The sequence below is a fragment of the Periplaneta americana genome, chromosome 4 (assembly GCF_040183065.1).
Source record: "Periplaneta americana isolate PAMFEO1 chromosome 4, P.americana_PAMFEO1_priV1, whole genome shotgun sequence".
NCBI classification, from domain to species: domain Eukaryota; kingdom Metazoa; phylum Arthropoda; class Insecta; order Blattodea; family Blattidae; genus Periplaneta; species Periplaneta americana.
Genome location: NC_091120.1, coordinates 4,681,895 through 4,700,880, shown reverse-complemented (window position 1 = coordinate 4,700,880; position 18,986 = coordinate 4,681,895). Strand labels below are relative to the sequence as shown.

At 43.7% G+C, this 18,986-nt stretch overlaps 1 long non-coding RNA gene across 1 annotated transcript in view; it reads left to right on the top strand.

The window, feature by feature from the left end:
- Positions 1–13,611, top strand: part of LOC138697505 (uncharacterized) — a 415,894-nt gene extending 402,283 nt beyond the window's left edge. The window contains exon 6 of the long non-coding RNA XR_011331580.1: positions 13,458–13,611. This is a non-coding gene — a long non-coding RNA (uncharacterized lncRNA). The remainder of the gene's footprint in view (positions 1–13,457) is intronic.
- The last annotated feature ends 5,375 nt before the right edge of the window (positions 13,612–18,986 follow it).

Genomic DNA, 18,986 nt, shown 5'->3' with positions numbered 1-18,986 from the left:
GGGTGGTTTAAACCCTTCCCCTTTTTTTCTCGAAAATCAGAAAGTGTTCGCGATTGCCATTTTGATGCTATCGTGTAAGAAGTAAGTCAAGGGGGAATACAGGGCCGCATCCCGTTCCTCGGTATGGCCATTATTTCCGGAATTAGAGACTGAAATATTTCAGGTACCCAAAAATTAAGGCTAGAAAAAAGTGCGGCGGATTTGCGGGATTTTTGCGGTGATTACTGGGGAAGATGCGAGGATGCTACAGTTAAAAGGGCGGGCCCCTGAGCCGCTTCGTTTTCCTTGTGTAGAAAAAAGTCTGTTTTGGAAGGTCAAAATGACCATTTTTTGAAATTTTGCCGGCCTCTCCCGTCCAAACGCAGGGGAAAAGAGAGTTGTCCTTTATACTGGAGATAGAGTTCGACGAGCTGTATTCAACGCACTCATCGGCTTTGTTGTGACCACAAGTACTGCGGAGTTATGGCCGCCAGAATGTCGGCGGAAGGGTGGTTTAAACCCTTCCCCTTTTTTCCTCGAAAATCAGAAAGTGTTCGCGATTGCCATTTTGATGCTATCGTGTAATAAGTAAGTCAAGGGGGAATACAGGGCCGCATCCCGTTCCTCGGTATGGCCATTATTTCCGGAAGTAGAGACTCAAATATTTCAGGTACCCAAAAATTAAGGCTAGAAAAAAGTGCGGCGGATTTGCGGGATTTTTGCGGTGATTACTGGGGAAGATGCGAGGATGCTACAGTTAAAAGGGCGGGCCCCTGAGCCGCTTCGTTTTCCTTGTGTAGAAAAAAGTCTGTTATGGAAGGTCAAAATGACCATTTTTTGAAATTTTGCCGGCCTCTCCCGTCCAAACACAGGGGAATAGAGAGTTGTCCTTTATACTGGAGATAGAGTTCGACGAGCTGTATTCAACGCACTCATCGGCTTTGTTGTGACCACAAGTACTGCGGATATATGGCCGCCAGAATGTCGGCGGAAGGGTGGTTTAAACACTTCCCCTTTTTTTCTCGAAAATCAGAAAGTGTTCGCGATTGCCATTTTGATGCTATCGTGTAAGAAGTAAGTCAAGGGGGAATACAGGGCCGCATCCCGTTCCTCGGTATGGCCATTATTTCCGGAATTAGAGACTCAAATATTTCAGGTACCCAAAAATGAAGGCTAGAAAAAAGTGCGGCGGATTTGCGGGATTTTTGCGGTGATTACTGGGGAAGATGCGAGGATGCTACAGTTAAAAGGGCGGGCCCCTGAGCCGCTTCGTTTTCCTTGTGTAGAAAAAAGTCTGTTTTGGAAGGTCAAAATGACCATTTTTTGAAATTTTGCCGGCCTCTCCCGTCCAAACGCAGGGGAATAGAGAGTTGTCCTTTATACTGGAGATAGAGTTCGACGAGCTGTATTCAACGCACTCATCGGCTTTGTTGTGACCACAAGTACTGCGGAGTTATGGCCGCCAGAATGTCGGCGGAAGGGTGGTTTAAACCCTTCCCCTTTTTTTCTCGAAAATCAGAAAGTGTTCGCGATTGCCATTTTGATGCTGTCGTGTAATAAGTAAGTCAAGGGGGAATACAGGGCCGCATCCCGTTCCACGGTATGGCCATTATTTGCGGAATTAGAGACTCAAATATTTCAGGTACCCAAAAATTAAGGCTAGAAAAAAGTGCGGCGGATTTGCGGGATTTTTGCGGTGATTACTGGGGAAGATGCGAGGACGCTACAGTTAAAAGGGCGGGCCCCTGAGCCGCTTCGTTTTCCTTGTGTAGAAAAAAGTCTGTTTTGGAAGGTCAAAATGACCATTTTTTGAAATTTTGCCGGCCTCTCCCGTCCAAACGCAGGGGAATAGAGAGTTGTCCTTTATACTGGAGATAGAGTTCGACGAGCTGTATTCAACGCACTCATCGGCTTTGTTGTGACCACAAGTACTGCGGAGTTATGGCCGCCAGAAAGTCGGCGGAAGGGTGGTTTAAACCCTTCCCCTTTTTTTCTCGAAAATCAGAAAGTGTTCGCGATTGCCATTTTGATGCTATCGTGTAATAAGTAAGTCAAGGGGGAATACAGGGCCGCATCCCGTTCCTCGGTATGGCCATTATTTCCGGAATTAGAGACTCAAATATTTCAGGTACCCAAAAATTAAGGCTAGAAAAAAGTGCGGCGGATTTGCGGGATTTTTGCGGTGATTACTGGGGAAGATGCGAGGACGCTACAGTTAAAAGGGCGGGCCCCTGAGCCGCTTCGTTTTCCTTGTGTAGAAAAAAGTCTGTTTTGGAAGGTCAAAATGACCATTTTTTTTAATTTTGCAGGCCTCTCCCGTGCAAACGCAGGGGAATAGAGAGTTGTCCTTTATACTGGAGATAGAGTTCGACGAGCTGTATTCAACGCACTCATCGGCTTTGTTGTGACCACAAGTACTGCGGAGTTATGGCCGCCAGAATGTCGGCGGAAGGGTGGTTTAAACCCTTCCCCTTTTTTCCTCGAAAATCAGAAAGTGTTCGCGATTGCCATTTTGATGCTATCGTGTAAGAAGTAAGTCAAGGGGGAATACAGGGCCGCATCCCGTTCCTCGGTATGGCCATTATTTCCGGAAGTAGAGACTCAAATATTTCAGGTACCCAAAAATTAAGGCTAGAAAAAAGTGCGGCGGATTTGCGGGATTTTTGCGGTGATTCCTGGGGAAGATGCGAGGATGCTACAGTTAAAAGGGCGGGCCCCTGAGCCGCTTCGTTTTCCTTGTGTAGAAAAAAGTCTGTTTTGGAAGGTCAAAATGACCATTTTTTGAAAATTTGCCGGCCTCTCCCGTCCAAACGCAGGGGAATAGAGAGTTGTCCTTTATACTGGAGATAGAGTTCGACGAGCTGTATTCAACGCACTCATCGGCTTTGTTGAGACCACAAGTACTGCGGAGTTATGGCCGCCAGAATGTCGGCGGAAGGGTGGTTTAAACCCTTCCCCTTTTTTTCTCGAAAATCAGAAAGTGTTCGCGATTGCCATTTTGATGCTATCGTGTAATAAGTAAGTCAAGGGGGAATACAGGGCCGCATCCCGTTCCACGGTATGGCCATTATTTCCGGAATTAGAGACTCAAATATTTCAGGTACCCAAAAATTAAGGCTAGAAAAAAGTGCGGCGGATTTGCGGGATTTTTGCTGTGATTACTGGGGAAGATGCGAGGATGCTACAGTTAAAAGGGCGGGCCCCTGAGCCGCTTCGTTTTCCTTGTGTAGAAAAAAGTCTGTTTTGGAAGGTCAAAATGACCATTTTTTGAAATTTTGCCGGCCTCTCCCGTCCAAACGCAGGGGAATAGAGAGTTGTCCTTTATACTGGAGATAGAGTTCGACGAGCTGTATTCAACGCACTCATCGGCTTTGTTGTGACCACAAGTACTGCGGAGTTATGGCCGCCAGAAAGTCGGCGGAAGGGTGGTTTAAACCCTTCCCCTTTTTTTCTCGAAAATCAGAAAGTGTTCGCGATTGCCATTTTGATGCTATCGTGTAATAAGTAAGTCAAGGGGGAATACAGGGCCGCATCCCGTTCCACGGTATGGCCATTATTTCCGGAATTAGAGACTCAAATATTTCAGGTACCCAAAAATTAAGGCTAGAAAAAAGTGCGGCGGATTTGCGGGATTTTTGCGGTGATTACTGGGGAAGATGCGAGGATGCTACAGTTAAAAGGGCGGGCCCCTGAGCCCCTTCGTTTTCCTTGTGTAGAAAAAAGTCTGTTTTGGAAGGTCAAAATGACCATTTTTTGAAATTTTGCCGGCCTCTCCCGTCCAAACGCAGGGGAATAGAGAGTTGTCCTTTATACTGGAGATAGAGTTCGACGAGCTGTATTCAACGCACTCATCGGCTTTGTTGAGACCACAAGTACTGCGGAGTTATGGCCGCTAGAATGTCGTACCTTCCCCTTTTTTCCTCGAAAATCAGAAAGTGTTCGCGATTGCCATTTTGATGCTATCGTGTAATGAGTAAGTCAAGGGGCAATACAGGGCCGCATCCCGTTCCTCGGTATGGCCATTATTTCCGGAGTTAGAGACTCAAAAATTTCAGGTACCCAAAAATTAAGGCTAGAAAAAAGTGCGGCGGATTTGCGGGATTTTTGCGGTGATTACTGGGGAAGATGCGAGGATGCTACAGTTAAAAGGGCGGGCCCCTGAGCCGCTTCGTTTTCCTTGTGTAGAAAAAAGTCTGTTTTGGAAGGTCAAAATGACCATTTTTTGAAATTTTGCCGGCCTCTCCCGTCCAAACGCAGGGGAATAGAGAGTTGTCCTTTACACTGGAGATAGAGTTCGACGAGCTGTATTCAACGCACTCATCGGCTTTGTTGTGACCACATGTACTGCGGAGTTATGGCCGCCAGAATGTCGGCGGAAGGGTGGTTTAAACCCTTCCCCTTTTTTCCTCGAAAATCAGAAAGTGTTCGCGATTGCCATTTTGATGCTATCGTGTAATAAGTAAGTCAAGGGGGAATACAGGGCCGCATCCCGTTCCTCGGTATGGCCATTATTTCCGGAATTAGAGACTCAAATATTTCAGGTACCCAAAAATTAAGGCTAGAAAAAAGTGCGGCGGATTTGCGGGATTTTTGCGGTGATTACTGGGGAAGATGCGAGGATGCTACAGTTAAAAGGGCGGGGCCCTGAGCCGCTTCGTTTTCCTTGTGTAGAAAAAAGTCTGTTTTGGAAGGTCAAAATGACCATTTTTTGAAATTTTGCCGGCCTCTCCCGTCCAAACGCAGGGGAATAGAGAGTTGTCCTTTATACTGGAGATAGAGTTCGACGAGCTGTATTCAACGCACTCATCGGCTTTGTTGAGACCACAAGTACTGCGGAGTTATGGCCGCCAGAAAGTCCTCGAAAATCAGAAAGTGTTCGCGATTGCCATTTTGATGCTATCGTGTAATAAGTAAGTCAAGGGGCAATACAGGGCCGCATCCCGTTCCTCGGTATGGCCATTATTTCCGGAATTAGAGACTGAAATATTTCAGGTACCCAAAAATTAAGGCTAGAAAAAAGTGCGGCGGATTTGCGGGATTTTTGCGGTGATTACTGGGGAAGATGCGAGGATGCTACAGTTAAAAGGGCGGGCCCCTGAGCCGCTTCGTTTTCCTTGTGTAGAAAAAAGTCTGTTTTGGAAGGTCAAATGACCATTTTTTGAAATTTTGCCGGCCTCTCCCGTCCAAACGCAGGGGAATAGAGAGTTGTCCTTTATACTGGAGATAGAGTTCGACGAGCTGTATTCAACGCACTCATCGGCTTTGTTGTGACCACAAGTACTGCGGAGTTATGGCCGCCAGAATGTCGGCGGAAGGGTGGTTTAAACCCTTCCCCTTTTTTCCTCGAAAATCAGAAAGTGTTCGCGATTGCCATTTTGATGCTATCGTGTAAGAAGTAAGTCAAGGGGGAATACAGGGCCGCATCCCGTTCCTCGGTATGGCCATTATTTCCGGAATTAGAGACTGAAATATTTCAGGTACCCAAAAATTAAGGCTAGAAAAAAGTGCGGCGGATTTGCGGGATTTTTGCGGTGATTACTTGGGAAGATGCGAGGATGCTACAGTTAAAAGGGCGGGCCCCTGAGCCGCTTCGTTTTCCTTGTGTAGAAAAAAGTGTGTTTTGGAAGGTCAAAATGACCATTTTTTTGAAATTTTGCCGGCCTCTCCCGTCCAAACGCAGGGGAATAGAGAGTTGTCCTTTATACTGGAGATAGAGTTCGACGAGCTGTATTCAACGCACTCATCGGCTTTGTTGTGACCACAAGTACTGCGGAGTTATGGCCGCCAGAAAGTCGGCGGAAGGGTGGTTTAAACCCTTCCCCTTTTTTTCTCGAAAATCAGAAAGTGTTCGCGATTGCCATTTTGATGCTATCGTGTAATAAGTAAGTCAAGGGGGAATACAGGGTCGCATCCCGTTCCTCGGTATGGCCATTATTTCCGAAATTAGAGACTCAAATATTTCAGGTACCCAAAAATTAAGGCTAGAAAAAAGTGCGGCGGATTTGCGGGATTTTTGCGGTGATTACTGGGGAAGATTCGAGGATGCTACAGATAAAAGGGCGGGCCCCTGAGCCGCTTCGTTTTCCTTGTGTAGAAAAAAGTCTGTTTTGGAAGGTCAAAATTACCATTTTTTGAAATTTTGCCGGCCTCTCCCGTCCAAACGCAGGGGAATAGAGAGTTGTCCTTTATACTGGAGATAGAGTTCGACGATCTGTATTCAACGCACTCATCGGCTTTGTTGAGACCACAAGTACTGCGGAGTTATGGCCGCCAGAATGTCGGCGGAAGGGTGGTTTAAACCCTTCCCCTTTTTTCCTCGAAAATCAGAAAGTGTTCGCGATTGCCATTTTGATGCTATCGTGTAAGAAGTAAGTCAAGGGGGAATACAGGGCCGCATCCCGTTCCTCGGTATGGCCATTATTTCCGGAATTAGAGACTCAAATATTTCAGGTACCCAAAAATGAAGGCTAGAAAAAAGTGCGGCGGATTTGCGGGATTTTTGCGGTGATTACTGGGGAAGATGCGAGGATGCTACAGTTAAAAGGGCGGGCCCCTGAGCCGCTTCGTTTTCCTTGTGTAGAAAAAAGTCTGTTTTGGAAGGTCAAAATGACCATTTTTTGAAATTTTGCCGGCCTCTCCCGTCCAAACGCAGGGGAATAGAGAGTTGTCCTTTATACTGGAGATAGAGTTCGACGAGCTGTATTCAACGCACTCATCGGCTTTGTTGTGACCACAAGTACTGCGGAGTTATGGCCGCCAGAAAGTCGGCGGAAGGGTGGTTTAAACCCTTCCCCTTTTTTTCTCGAAAATCAGAAAGTGTTCGCGATTGCCATTTTGATGCTATCGTGTAATAAGTAAGTCAAGGGGGAATACAGGGCCGCATCCCGTTCCTCGGTATGGCCATTATTTCCGGAATTAGAGACTCAAATATTTCAGGTACCCAAAAATTAAGGCTAGAAAAAAGTGCGGCGGATTTGCGGGATTTTTGCGGTGATTACTGGGGAAGATGCGAGGACGCTACAGTTAAAAGGGCGGGCCCCTGAGCCGCTTCGTTTTCCTTGTGTAGAAAAAAGTCTGTTTTGGAAGGTCAAAATGACCATTTTTTTTAATTTTGCAGGCCTCTCCCGTGCAAACGCAGGGGAATAGAGAGTTGTCCTTTATACTGGAGATAGAGTTCGACGAGCTGTATTCAACGCACTCATCGGCTTTGTTGTGACCACAAGTACTGCGGAGTTATGGCCGCCAGAATGTCGGCGGAAGGGTGGTTTAAACCCTTCCCCTTTTTTCCTCGAAAATCAGAAAGTGTTCGCGATTGCCATTTTGATGCTATCGTGTAAGAAGTAAGTCAAGGGGGAATACAGGGCCGCATCCCGTTCCTCGGTATGGCCATTATTTCCGGAAGTAGAGACTCAAATATTTCAGGTACCCAAAAATTAAGGCTAGAAAAAAGTGCGGCGGATTTGCGGGATTTTTGCGGTGATTCCTGGGGAAGATGCGAGGATGCTACAGTTAAAAGGGCGGGCCCCTGAGCCGCTTCGTTTTCCTTGTGTAGAAAAAAGTCTGTTTTGGAAGGTCAAAATGACCATTTTTTGAAAATTTGCCGGCCTCTCCCGTCCAAACGCAGGGGAATAGAGAGTTGTCCTTTATACTGGAGATAGAGTTCGACGAGCTGTATTCAACGCACTCATCGGCTTTGTTGAGACCACAAGTACTGCGGAGTTATGGCCGCCAGAATGTCGGCGGAAGGGTGGTTTAAACCCTTCCCCTTTTTTTCTCGAAAATCAGAAAGTGTTCGCGATTGCCATTTTGATGCTATCGTGTAATAAGTAAGTCAAGGGGGAATACAGGGCCGCATCCCGTTCCACGGTATGGCCATTATTTCCGGAATTAGAGACTCAAATATTTCAGGTACCCAAAAATTAAGGCTAGAAAAAAGTGCGGCGGATTTGCGGGATTTTTGCTGTGATTACTGGGGAAGATGCGAGGATGCTACAGTTAAAAGGGCGGGCCCCTGAGCCGCTTCGTTTTCCTTGTGTAGAAAAAAGTCTGTTTTGGAAGGTCAAAATGACCATTTTTTGAAATTTTGCCGGCCTCTCCCGTCCAAACGCAGGGGAATAGAGAGTTGTCCTTTATACTGGAGATAGAGTTCGACGAGCTGTATTCAACGCACTCATCGGCTTTGTTGTGACCACAAGTACTGCGGAGTTATGGCCGCCAGAAAGTCGGCGGAAGGGTGGTTTAAACCCTTCCCCTTTTTTTCTCGAAAATCAGAAAGTGTTCGCGATTGCCATTTTGATGCTATCGTGTAATAAGTAAGTCAAGGGGGAATACAGGGCCGCATCCCGTTCCACGGTATGGCCATTATTTCCGGAATTAGAGACTCAAATATTTCAGGTACCCAAAAATTAAGGCTAGAAAAAAGTGCGGCGGATTTGCGGGATTTTTGCGGTGATTACTGGGGAAGATGCGAGGATGCTACAGTTAAAAGGGCGGGCCCCTGAGCCGCTTCGTTTTCCTTGTGTAGAAAAAAGTCTGTTTTGGAAGGTCAAAATGACCATTTTTTGAAATTTTGCCGGCCTCTCCCGTCCAAACGCAGGGGAATAGAGAGTTGTCCTTTATACTGGAGATAGAGTTCGACGAGCTGTATTCAACGCACTCATCGGCTTTGTTGAGACCACAAGTACTGCGGAGTTATGGCCGCCAGAATGTCGTACCTTCCCCTTTTTTCCTCGAAAATCAGAAAGTGTTCGCGATTGCCATTTTGATGCTATCGTGTAATGAGTAAGTCAAGGGGCAATACAGGGCCGCATCCCGTTCCTCGGTATGGCCATTATTTCCGGAGTTAGAGACTCAAAAATTTCAGGTACCCAAAAATTAAGGCTAGAAAAAAGTGCGGCGGATTTGCGGGATTTTTGCGGTGATTACTGGGGAAGATGCGAGGATGCTACAGTTAAAAGGGCGGGCCCCTGAGCCGCTTCGTTTTCCTTGTGTAGAAAAAAGTCTGTTTTGGAAGGTCAAAATGACCATTTTTTGAAATTTTGCCGGCCTCTCCCGTCCAAACGCAGGGGAATAGAGAGTTGTCCTTTACACTGGAGATAGAGTTCGACGAGCTGTATTCAACGCACTCATCGGCTTTGTTGTGACCACATGTACTGCGGAGTTATGGCCGCCAGAATGTCGGCGGAAGGGTGGTTTAAACCCTTCCCCTTTTTTCCTCGAAAATCAGAAAGTGTTCGCGATTGCCATTTTGATGCTATCGTGTAATAAGTAAGTCAAGGGGGAATACAGGGCCGCATCCCGTTCCTCGGTATGGCCATTATTTCCGGAATTAGAGACTCAAATATTTCAGGTACCCAAAAATTAAGGCTAGAAAAAAGTGCGGCGGATTTGCGGGATTTTTGCGGTGATTACTGGGGAAGATGCGAGGATGCTACAGTTAAAAGGGCGGGGCCCTGAGCCGCTTCGTTTTCCTTGTGTAGAAAAAAGTCTGTTTTGGAAGGTCAAAATGACCATTTTTTGAAATTTTGCCGGCCTCTCCCGTCCAAACGCAGGGGAATAGAGAGTTGTCCTTTATACTGGAGATAGAGTTCGACGAGCTGTATTCAACGCACTCATCGGCTTTGTTGAGACCACAAGTACTGCGGAGTTATGGCCGCCAGAAAGTCCTCGAAAATCAGAAAGTGTTCGCGATTGCCATTTTGATGCTATCGTGTAATAAGTAAGTCAAGGGGCAATACAGGGCCGCATCCCGTTCCTCGGTATGGCCATTATTTCCGGAATTAGAGACTGAAATATTTCAGGTACCCAAAAATTAAGGCTAGAAAAAAGTGCGGCGGATTTGCGGGATTTTTGCGGTGATTACTGGGGAAGATGCGAGGATGCTACAGTTAAAAGGGCGGGCCCCTGAGCCGCTTCGTTTTCCTTGTGTAGAAAAAAGTCTGTTTTGGAAGGTCAAATGACCATTTTTTGAAATTTTGCCGGCCTCTCCCGTCCAAACGCAGGGGAATAGAGAGTTGTCCTTTATACTGGAGATAGAGTTCGACGAGCTGTATTCAACGCACTCATCGGCTTTGTTGTGACCACAAGTACTGCGGAGTTATGGCCGCCAGAATGTCGGCGGAAGGGTGGTTTAAACCCTTCCCCTTTTTTCCTCGAAAATCAGAAAGTGTTCGCGATTGCCATTTTGATGCTATCGTGTAAGAAGTAAGTCAAGGGGGAATACAGGGCCGCATCCCGTTCCTCGGTATGGCCATTATTTCCGGAATTAGAGACTGAAATATTTCAGGTACCCAAAAATTAAGGCTAGAAAAAAGTGCGGCGGATTTGCGGGATTTTTGCGGTGATTACTTGGGAAGATGCGAGGATGCTACAGTTAAAAGGGCGGGCCCCTGAGCCGCTTCGTTTTCCTTGTGTAGAAAAAAGTGTGTTTTGGAAGGTCAAAATGACCATTTTTTTGAAATTTTGCCGGCCTCTCCCGTCCAAACGCAGGGGAATAGAGAGTTGTCCTTTATACTGGAGATAGAGTTCGACGAGCTGTATTCAACGCACTCATCGGCTTTGTTGTGACCACAAGTACTGCGGAGTTATGGCCGCCAGAAAGTCGGCGGAAGGGTGGTTTAAACCCTTCCCCTTTTTTTCTCGAAAATCAGAAAGTGTTCGCGATTGCCATTTTGATGCTATCGTGTAATAAGTAAGTCAAGGGGGAATACAGGGTCGCATCCCGTTCCTCGGTATGGCCATTATTTCCGAAATTAGAGACTCAAATATTTCAGGTACCCAAAAATTAAGGCTAGAAAAAAGTGCGGCGGATTTGCGGGATTTTTGCGGTGATTACTGGGGAAGATTCGAGGATGCTACAGATAAAAGGGCGGGCCCCTGAGCCGCTTCGTTTTCCTTGTGTAGAAAAAAGTCTGTTTTGGAAGGTCAAAATTACCATTTTTTGAAATTTTGCCGGCCTCTCCCGTCCAAACGCAGGGGAATAGAGAGTTGTCCTTTATACTGGAGATAGAGTTCGACGATCTGTATTCAACGCACTCATCGGCTTTGTTGAGACCACAAGTACTGCGGAGTTATGGCCGCCAGAATGTCGGCGGAAGGGTGGTTTAAACCCTTCCCCTTTTTTCCTCGAAAATCAGAAAGTGTTCGCGATTGCCATTTTGATGCTATCGTGTAATAAGTAAGTCAAGGGGCAATACAGGGCCGCATCCCGTTCCTCGGTATGGCCATTATTTCCGGAATTAGAGACTCAAATATTTCAGGTACCCAAAAATTAAGGCTAGAAAAAAGTGCGGTGGATTTGCGGGATTTTTGCGGTGATTACTGGGGAAGATGCGAGGATGCTACAGTTAAAAGGGCGGGCCCCTGAGCCGCTTCGTTTTCCTTGTGTAGAAAAAAGTCTGTTTTGGAAGGTCAAAATGACCATTTTTTGAAATTTTGCCGGCCTCTCCCGTCCAAACGCAGGGGGATAGAGAGTTGTCCTTTATACTGGAGATAGAGTTCGACGAGCTGTATTCAACGCACTCATCGGCTTTGTTGTGACCACAAGTACTGCGGAGTTATGGCCGCCAGAAAGTCGGCGGAAGGGTGGTTCCCCTTTTTTCCTCGAAAATCAGAAAGTGTTCGCGATTGCCATTTTGATGCTATCGTGTAATAAGTAAGTCAATGGGCAATACAGGGCCGCATCCCGTTCCTCGGTATGGCCATTATTTCCGGAATTAGAGACTGAAATATTTCAGGTACCCAAAAATTAAGGCTAGAAAAAGTGCGGCGGATTTGCGGGATTTTTGCGGTGATTACTGGGGAAGATGCGAGGATGCTACAGTTAAAAGGGCGGGCCCCTGAGCCGCTTCGTTTTCCTTGTGTAGAAAAAAGTCTGTTTTGGAAGGTCAAAATGACCATTTTTGGAAATTTTGCCGGCCTCTCCCGTCCAAACGCAGGGGGATAGAGAGTTGTCCTTTATACTGGAGATAGAGTTCGACGAGCTGTATTCAACGCACTCATCGGCTTTGTTGTGACCACAAGTACTGCGGAGTTATGGCCGCCAGAAAGTCGGCGGAAGGGTGGTTTCGTTTCCCTTGTGTAGAAAAAAGTCTGTTTTGGAATGTCAAAATGACCATTTTTTGAAATTTTGCCGGCCTCTCCCGTCCAAACGCAGGGGAATAGAGAGTTGTCGTGTATACTGGAGATAGTGTTCGACGAGCTGTATTCAACGCACTCATCGGCTTTGTTGTGACCACAAGTACTGCGGAGTTATGGTCGCCAGAATGTCCCCTTTTTTTCTCGAAAATCAGAAAGTGTTCGCGATTGCCAATTTGATGCTATCGTGTAAGAAGTAAGTCAAGGTGGAATACAGGGCCGCATTCCATTCCTCGTTATGGCCATTATTTCCGGAAATAGTGGCCATATCGAGGAACGGAATGTATTCTGTTCCCCCTTGACTTACTTCGGACACGATACCAGGAACATGGGAATCTCGAACACAAACTGATTATCGAGAAAAAACACCAAGGCTTTTTTAAACTTCTATTGCGCCTACATTCTCGCCGCCTTATCTCCGCTGTGTACGTAGTGACTAGAAATCTGATAAATGCAGCGAATAGATCTTCACGAAGTCTATCTTTAGTATAAGAGACAACTCTCTGTCTCGAGGCATATGGACGGTAGGGACCGTGATATTTAAAAAAAGTGGTCATTTTGGGCTTCCAAAAACAGAATTTTCTATACACGAGTAGAACGAAGATGCTCAGAGACCCGCGCTTTTCACTGTAGCATCCCCGCATATTCACTAATATTCACGAATAAATTCGATCAAATCCCTTGCAATTTTTGGTAGGCTCGTGCTCTTCTGCTGTGCATTTTTTATTCCTTGCAGTGATATAATTCCTCTTGAAACTGATTGATGTTTGCCATTAGGTATGCATCGACTTTTGAAACGTGAGATTTTTTCAAAATTCTGGCATTTAGTTTTTTTTTGTCTCATCTGGAAGCTCATTTTTTTTATATTTTTTTAAAAATATGTAATTTTTACTCATTATCTAAATAGTCTCGTAATTATTTGGACATTTTTTGTAGTAATAATCGCATTGTACTTTGGATACCTTACACCATCTGCAGTGTCTGTTTCTCGTATTTCACATTTTCTGACATTTATTATCCTTGCAGCGGACAAAATGTAGATTTCAAATTGGGCGAAGGACTTCATTGAGGTACCAAGTTCAATTTCATAATTGTGGCTATGGTGCAAACTGAAATTATTGTTTTAAATTGAATGTAGTTATTGAATTACATGATTATAGTGATATAATTATTCTGATGTGGGATGTGTTGTGAATGTTTGATTTTTCAGTTATGAATATTTTTCCTTTGGCATTCTTCATTTGCTTTGTCTTGTTTATGTATTTCATGATGTCTTTGTTGCATTGTTGATTTGAAACATAGAGATATTAGGGCTGTAACATTGCTTTTGCTTATGTTTGCAGGCTGATTCCTCGGGTAGATGGCAGTATCTCGCTGGATTGCCTGACAGTGATGTTCCCTTCATGTCGCAGACTGGTGTGGTCATATTGGCAGCACTGTCCTCGTGACATGCAACAACTGGACACGTAAGGAGTTGCAATGTGAGGAGAAGGCAAGTTTGAAATAATGAGTGGTTTAGTTAAATAATACCAGTTTATTTCATGAAATGTATTAAACAGCTTAATTGCACTATAAATACATAATAAGATTCATATCACTATGAATACATTTTATTTTGATCATTATTTTGTAATGAACTTACAGTAACATTGATACTAACGATTGAACATTGCTTTAAAATATTCGAAATGCAGTTTTAAGTTAAAAATTCCATTATCGAACCTTGTTTGAAACAGAGTAATTCACATTAGATTTTGTTTGACAAATAATATAACAAAATACAGTACTGAAACCTGTTTGAAAAATATTTATTCCCAATTCACTCTAGTCGCACCCAGGTCACTCTTAACTCGCTCTCACGTTAATCCTAAACACTTGCAAGTCACTCCCAAATCACTCTTAAGTCACTTTCCATTCATTGTCGAGTCGATCTTAAGTCACACCTAAGTCTCTCCCTATTCACTCTTAAGTCACTCCCAATCACTCTCGGTTCCCTCTGAAGTCACTCAAAAGTCATTGTCGATTTGCACAGGAGTCACTCTAGATATACTCCATAGTCAGTCTCGATTCACTCCGAAATCAGTGCCTAGTCACTTCCAAATATTTATGTCACTCTCAAGTCAATCTTAAAACACTCCCAAGTCATTCTTAATACACTCTCGATTAAGTCCAAAGTCAATTTTAAAACTCTCATAAATCAGTTAACACATACATGACTCTCGATTCACTCTTACCTAACTTACTATGAAGTCACTCTGGATTTGCTCGCTATTCACTCTTCATTCACTCCGAAGTCAATCTCGATTCATTCCCATATTACTTCCAAATGAATCTTACAACACTGCCAAGTCACACTTTAATCACTCAAGTCAGTATTGAGTCACTCTTAAGTCACTCTCGATTCACACTCAAGTTACTTTCAAATCACTCCTGTCAGTCCTAAGTCAATGTTAAACACTGCCACGCCACTCAAAAAATCACTCTTCACAACAAATTGATTCACAACAATTTTCAATTGTAAAATATTTTCAGATATTACTAATTATCAATTTTTTTTGGCAAACAGTTTACAATTATTTTATCCACAAATGACAAGAAATGTATAGTATATATCATGTGTATCATTTAGACGAGATACAGGTACCCATTTGTTTTGCAAGAATGTAAGCATATTGTGAATTTACTAATTGTTCACTTTCACGCAAACGACATACGCCATTTATACATACTTAATAAATAGTACGCTTATTGTAATTAAACATAAGTCGATTAAATTTTTGTAATAACATATGTATTAGAACTCTTTTGTAACAATTGTAGGCCTATATGAAAATAAATACATTACACAAGGCAGGCCAACCTAATGAACTATAATCCTTTCAACGAAAGGAAGCATCTACGAATTATGTGGAGGAATTAAAGTGATTATACGAAGAATTTTAACCCTGAAAACTAAACAAAAATTTAAGCATGATTTCTTATATTTGTCACTTCCACTTAACATGGCGTTGCTTTACTCATAATATTAATGTATTTAATCCGCCCTGGCAAGATCAATTCTAATCGTGGAGACAAAAACACCCTCTTTGCAAGGAGTGGGATGCGAAGAGCAGTCACGAAGCGTGAGTTGTTGAGGGTACTATTTCGCATTGTCTGTGATGAGGTGATAGTAGCGATCCTAGTGGTTAGCAACTATCTATGGATGCATATTTACTACGTTTTGAGCTGACTGTGGTAATACTGTTCCTTAACGAATGCTTAACGAATGCTTTTGGAACTAAATTCTTCAATTGGAAATATCAACAGTTTCCTGCTGAACTCCATTTTCTTTTACAGTCAGCCGAGGGGGATAAATCTTGAATTCTATAATGCGAGTATATTTATTTACTATTGGCGACAGTGATTGTTATCTTCGCCACCTAGTCACAGAAGTAATAACTGAAGAAGTCACGCTTACACGAAATTAGAGATCACTATCGATTAGTAGGACCCGGGTATCTTTGAACGCTAGTGTACACACAGTGTGCAAATTGTATATGATAGCCTTTAAAAAATCACCAACAACCACAGTTTCTCCACTTACGTCATTTCGGAGTGTCCAGATAAGGAAGACTTTCTGTTGGAATATTCTTGTCCACCAATCCTTGTAAATTGAATATATTTATAACGCTAAAGAACGAAAAGAGAATGTAAATGATAACTTGAATATTATTTATACAGTTAAAGAACGATAACAGAATATAAATAACGTGAATATTATTTATATCGCTGAAGAACGATCAAAAAATAAAATGAAAACTTGAACCTTCGATTCATTGAGCAAGCACTCTACAGCTGGTCTATGAGACGCAGATATGAATTAGTACCATAGTTCCGGAACTGCTTCTACAAGAACATGCATTGTGTAACATCGCCATGGATGAATATAAAATAGGATGCGAAACTGCGGTCAGCATTATCTGACGGAAGGGGATTCAAATAAGATGATCAGCGCACGACGTCGTGGGTGGTGAACATTAGAACTACGTGTTAGAGAGATTACCCGGAGTTCTCTATTTATCCGTTCCTGTTGGCTCCGGTAAGAATTTTCAGTGGAAGATGCTGTGAGGAATAAAAATGTAAATGTTTCCTTTTAAATTGGGTTGGGAATATCGATGACAGTGGGAGGGAAGAAATATTTTCTACATAGTTTAACATTTTCGTCACCAGGTGCTCTGCTAAATGAATAGAGTAATTAGTTTTTGTTTTCGCTACTTGGTGCGCTGCTAGATGTAAAAAGTTCTAGTCCGTCCAACAGATGGCAACAAGATCAGTTCCTACATTAGCGCCTCTAGCATGTGTTACGGAAAACTCAGTAAGTTACGCATCCTATTACAATTCATCCATGACATCGCCGCGACCCGAAGTGGACTATGAAAATATTCCCGTCGTCGTCGACTTCGTCCCGTCTAATTTCGTCTAGGTGGCATTATCGACTTCGTCTCTTCGTAGTTGAAAAGTCATCTAGGTCTCGTCGTCTTCCACTTCATCTCGTCATCGTCGTCTACTTCGTCTCGTCGTCGAAATCGTCTCGTCTCCGCCGTCTTCATGTACTTCCTTTTCGTCGTCGACTTCGGCCAGGACGCCGGGATCTATGTGCAGGCCTGCGCTTTCAGGATTCCGGGTTCCCGGGAAAACTAACGGGTCCAAGACTCGCAGACCTGGATAAAGAAAAACCAGTTCCAGTTAGGGCTCTGGGACAACACTGTCTTCCGGGTCCAGGACAGCGAGTTCCGGGTTCAGGACTCAGGTTACGGGTGGACACCCAAACTCCTGGTTCCGGTTCCCAAACTCCGGGTTCCGGTTCCCAAACTCCGGGTTCCGGTTCCAAAAATCCGGGTTCCAAAGTACGGGTTTTGGTTCCCAAATTCCGGACTCCGGGTCCCAAATCGAGGGTTGCGGATCCCATATTCCCGGTTCCGGATTCTAAACTCCGCGTTCCGGTTACCATACACCGGGTTCCGGTTTCCAATCTCGTATGTAATCCATCCATCAATGGATCACATATGTAATCCACGTATTTGGATCACATATGTAATCCATCGATAATTGGATTACGTATGTAATCAACACAGATTTGGATTACGTATGTAATCCATACATAATTGGATTACACATGTAATACACACAGATGTGGATTACGTATGTAATCCATTTATAATTGGATTCCACATGTAATCCATCCATAATTGGATTACATATGTAATCCACACAGATTTGGATTACGTACGTAATCCATCCATAATTGGATTACATATGTAATCCATCCATAATTGGATTACAAATGTAATCCACACAGATTTGGATTACGTATGTAATCCATTTATAATTGGATTCCACATGTAATCCATCCATAATTGGATTACATATGTAATCCACACAGATTTGGATTACGTACATAACCCATCTATAATTGGATTACATATGTAATCCATCCATAATTGGATTACAAATGTAATCCACACAGATTTGGATTACGTATGTAATCCATTTGTAATTGGATTACATATGTAATCCATCCATAATTGGATTACATATGTAACCCATACAGATTTGGATTACGTATGTAATCCACCTATAATTGGATTACATATATAATCGACACAGATTTGGATTACGTATGTAATCCATCTATAATTGGGTTGCACATGTAATCCATCCATAATTGGATTACATATGTAATCCACTCAGATTTGGAGTACGTATGTAATCCATCTATAATTGGATTACATATGTAATCCACTCAGATTTGGCTTACGTATGTAATCCATCCATAATTGAATTACATATGTAATCCACACAGATTTGGATTACGTATGTAATCCATCCATAATTGGATTACATATGTAATCCACACAGGTTTAGATTGCATATGTAATCCATCCATAAATGGATTACATATGTAATCCACTCAGATTTGGATTACGTATGTAATCCATCTATAATTTGTTGGGTTGCACATGTAATCCATCTATAATTGGATTGCATATGTAATCCACTCAGATTTAGAGTACGTATGTAATCCATCCATAATTGGATTACATATGTAATCCACTCAGATTTGGCTTACGTATATAATACATCCATAATTAGATCACATGTAATCCACATATTTGGATTGCACATGTAATCCTTCCATAATTGGATTACATATGTAATCCTCACAGATATGGATGGATTATGACACATGTATTCCACACAGATATGGATTTCATACGTAATCCATCCATAATTGGATCACATATGTAATCCAAGAATGTAATCCACACAGAATTTGATTACGTATAAAACCCTAAACTCCGGGTATGATTCCAAACTCCGGGTTCCGGTTTTCAAATTCCGGGCAGGGATGCAAAGCTCTGGGTTCCGGTTCCCAAATTCCGGGTTTAGTTCCCTCTAAACTCCGGGTTGCGGTTGCAAAGCTCCGGGTTCGGGATTCCAAACTCCGGGTTCCAGTTCCACAAACTCCGGGCAGTATTCCAAAACTCCGGGTTCTGCGGTCCCAAACTCCGGGTTCCGGTCACGATCTCTTGGTCCCAGTTTGGAAAATTCCGGTTTCCCGGACTCCGGGTTCCGGGTCCAAAACTCCGGGTACCGGTTACAAAGCTCCGGTTACCTGTTCCCAAACTCCGGGTGCAAAAGTCTAGTTCCGAAATTTCGGGTTCCGGTTCCCAAACTCCGGGCAGCATTCCAAACCTCCGTGTACTGGTGTCGCAAACTCCGGGTTCTGGTCACAAAATCCGGGTTCCGGTCACAAACTCCCGGTTTGGAAATTCCGTGTCCCGGTCCCCAAACTCCGGGTTCCGGGTCAAAAATTCCGGCTTCCGGGTCCA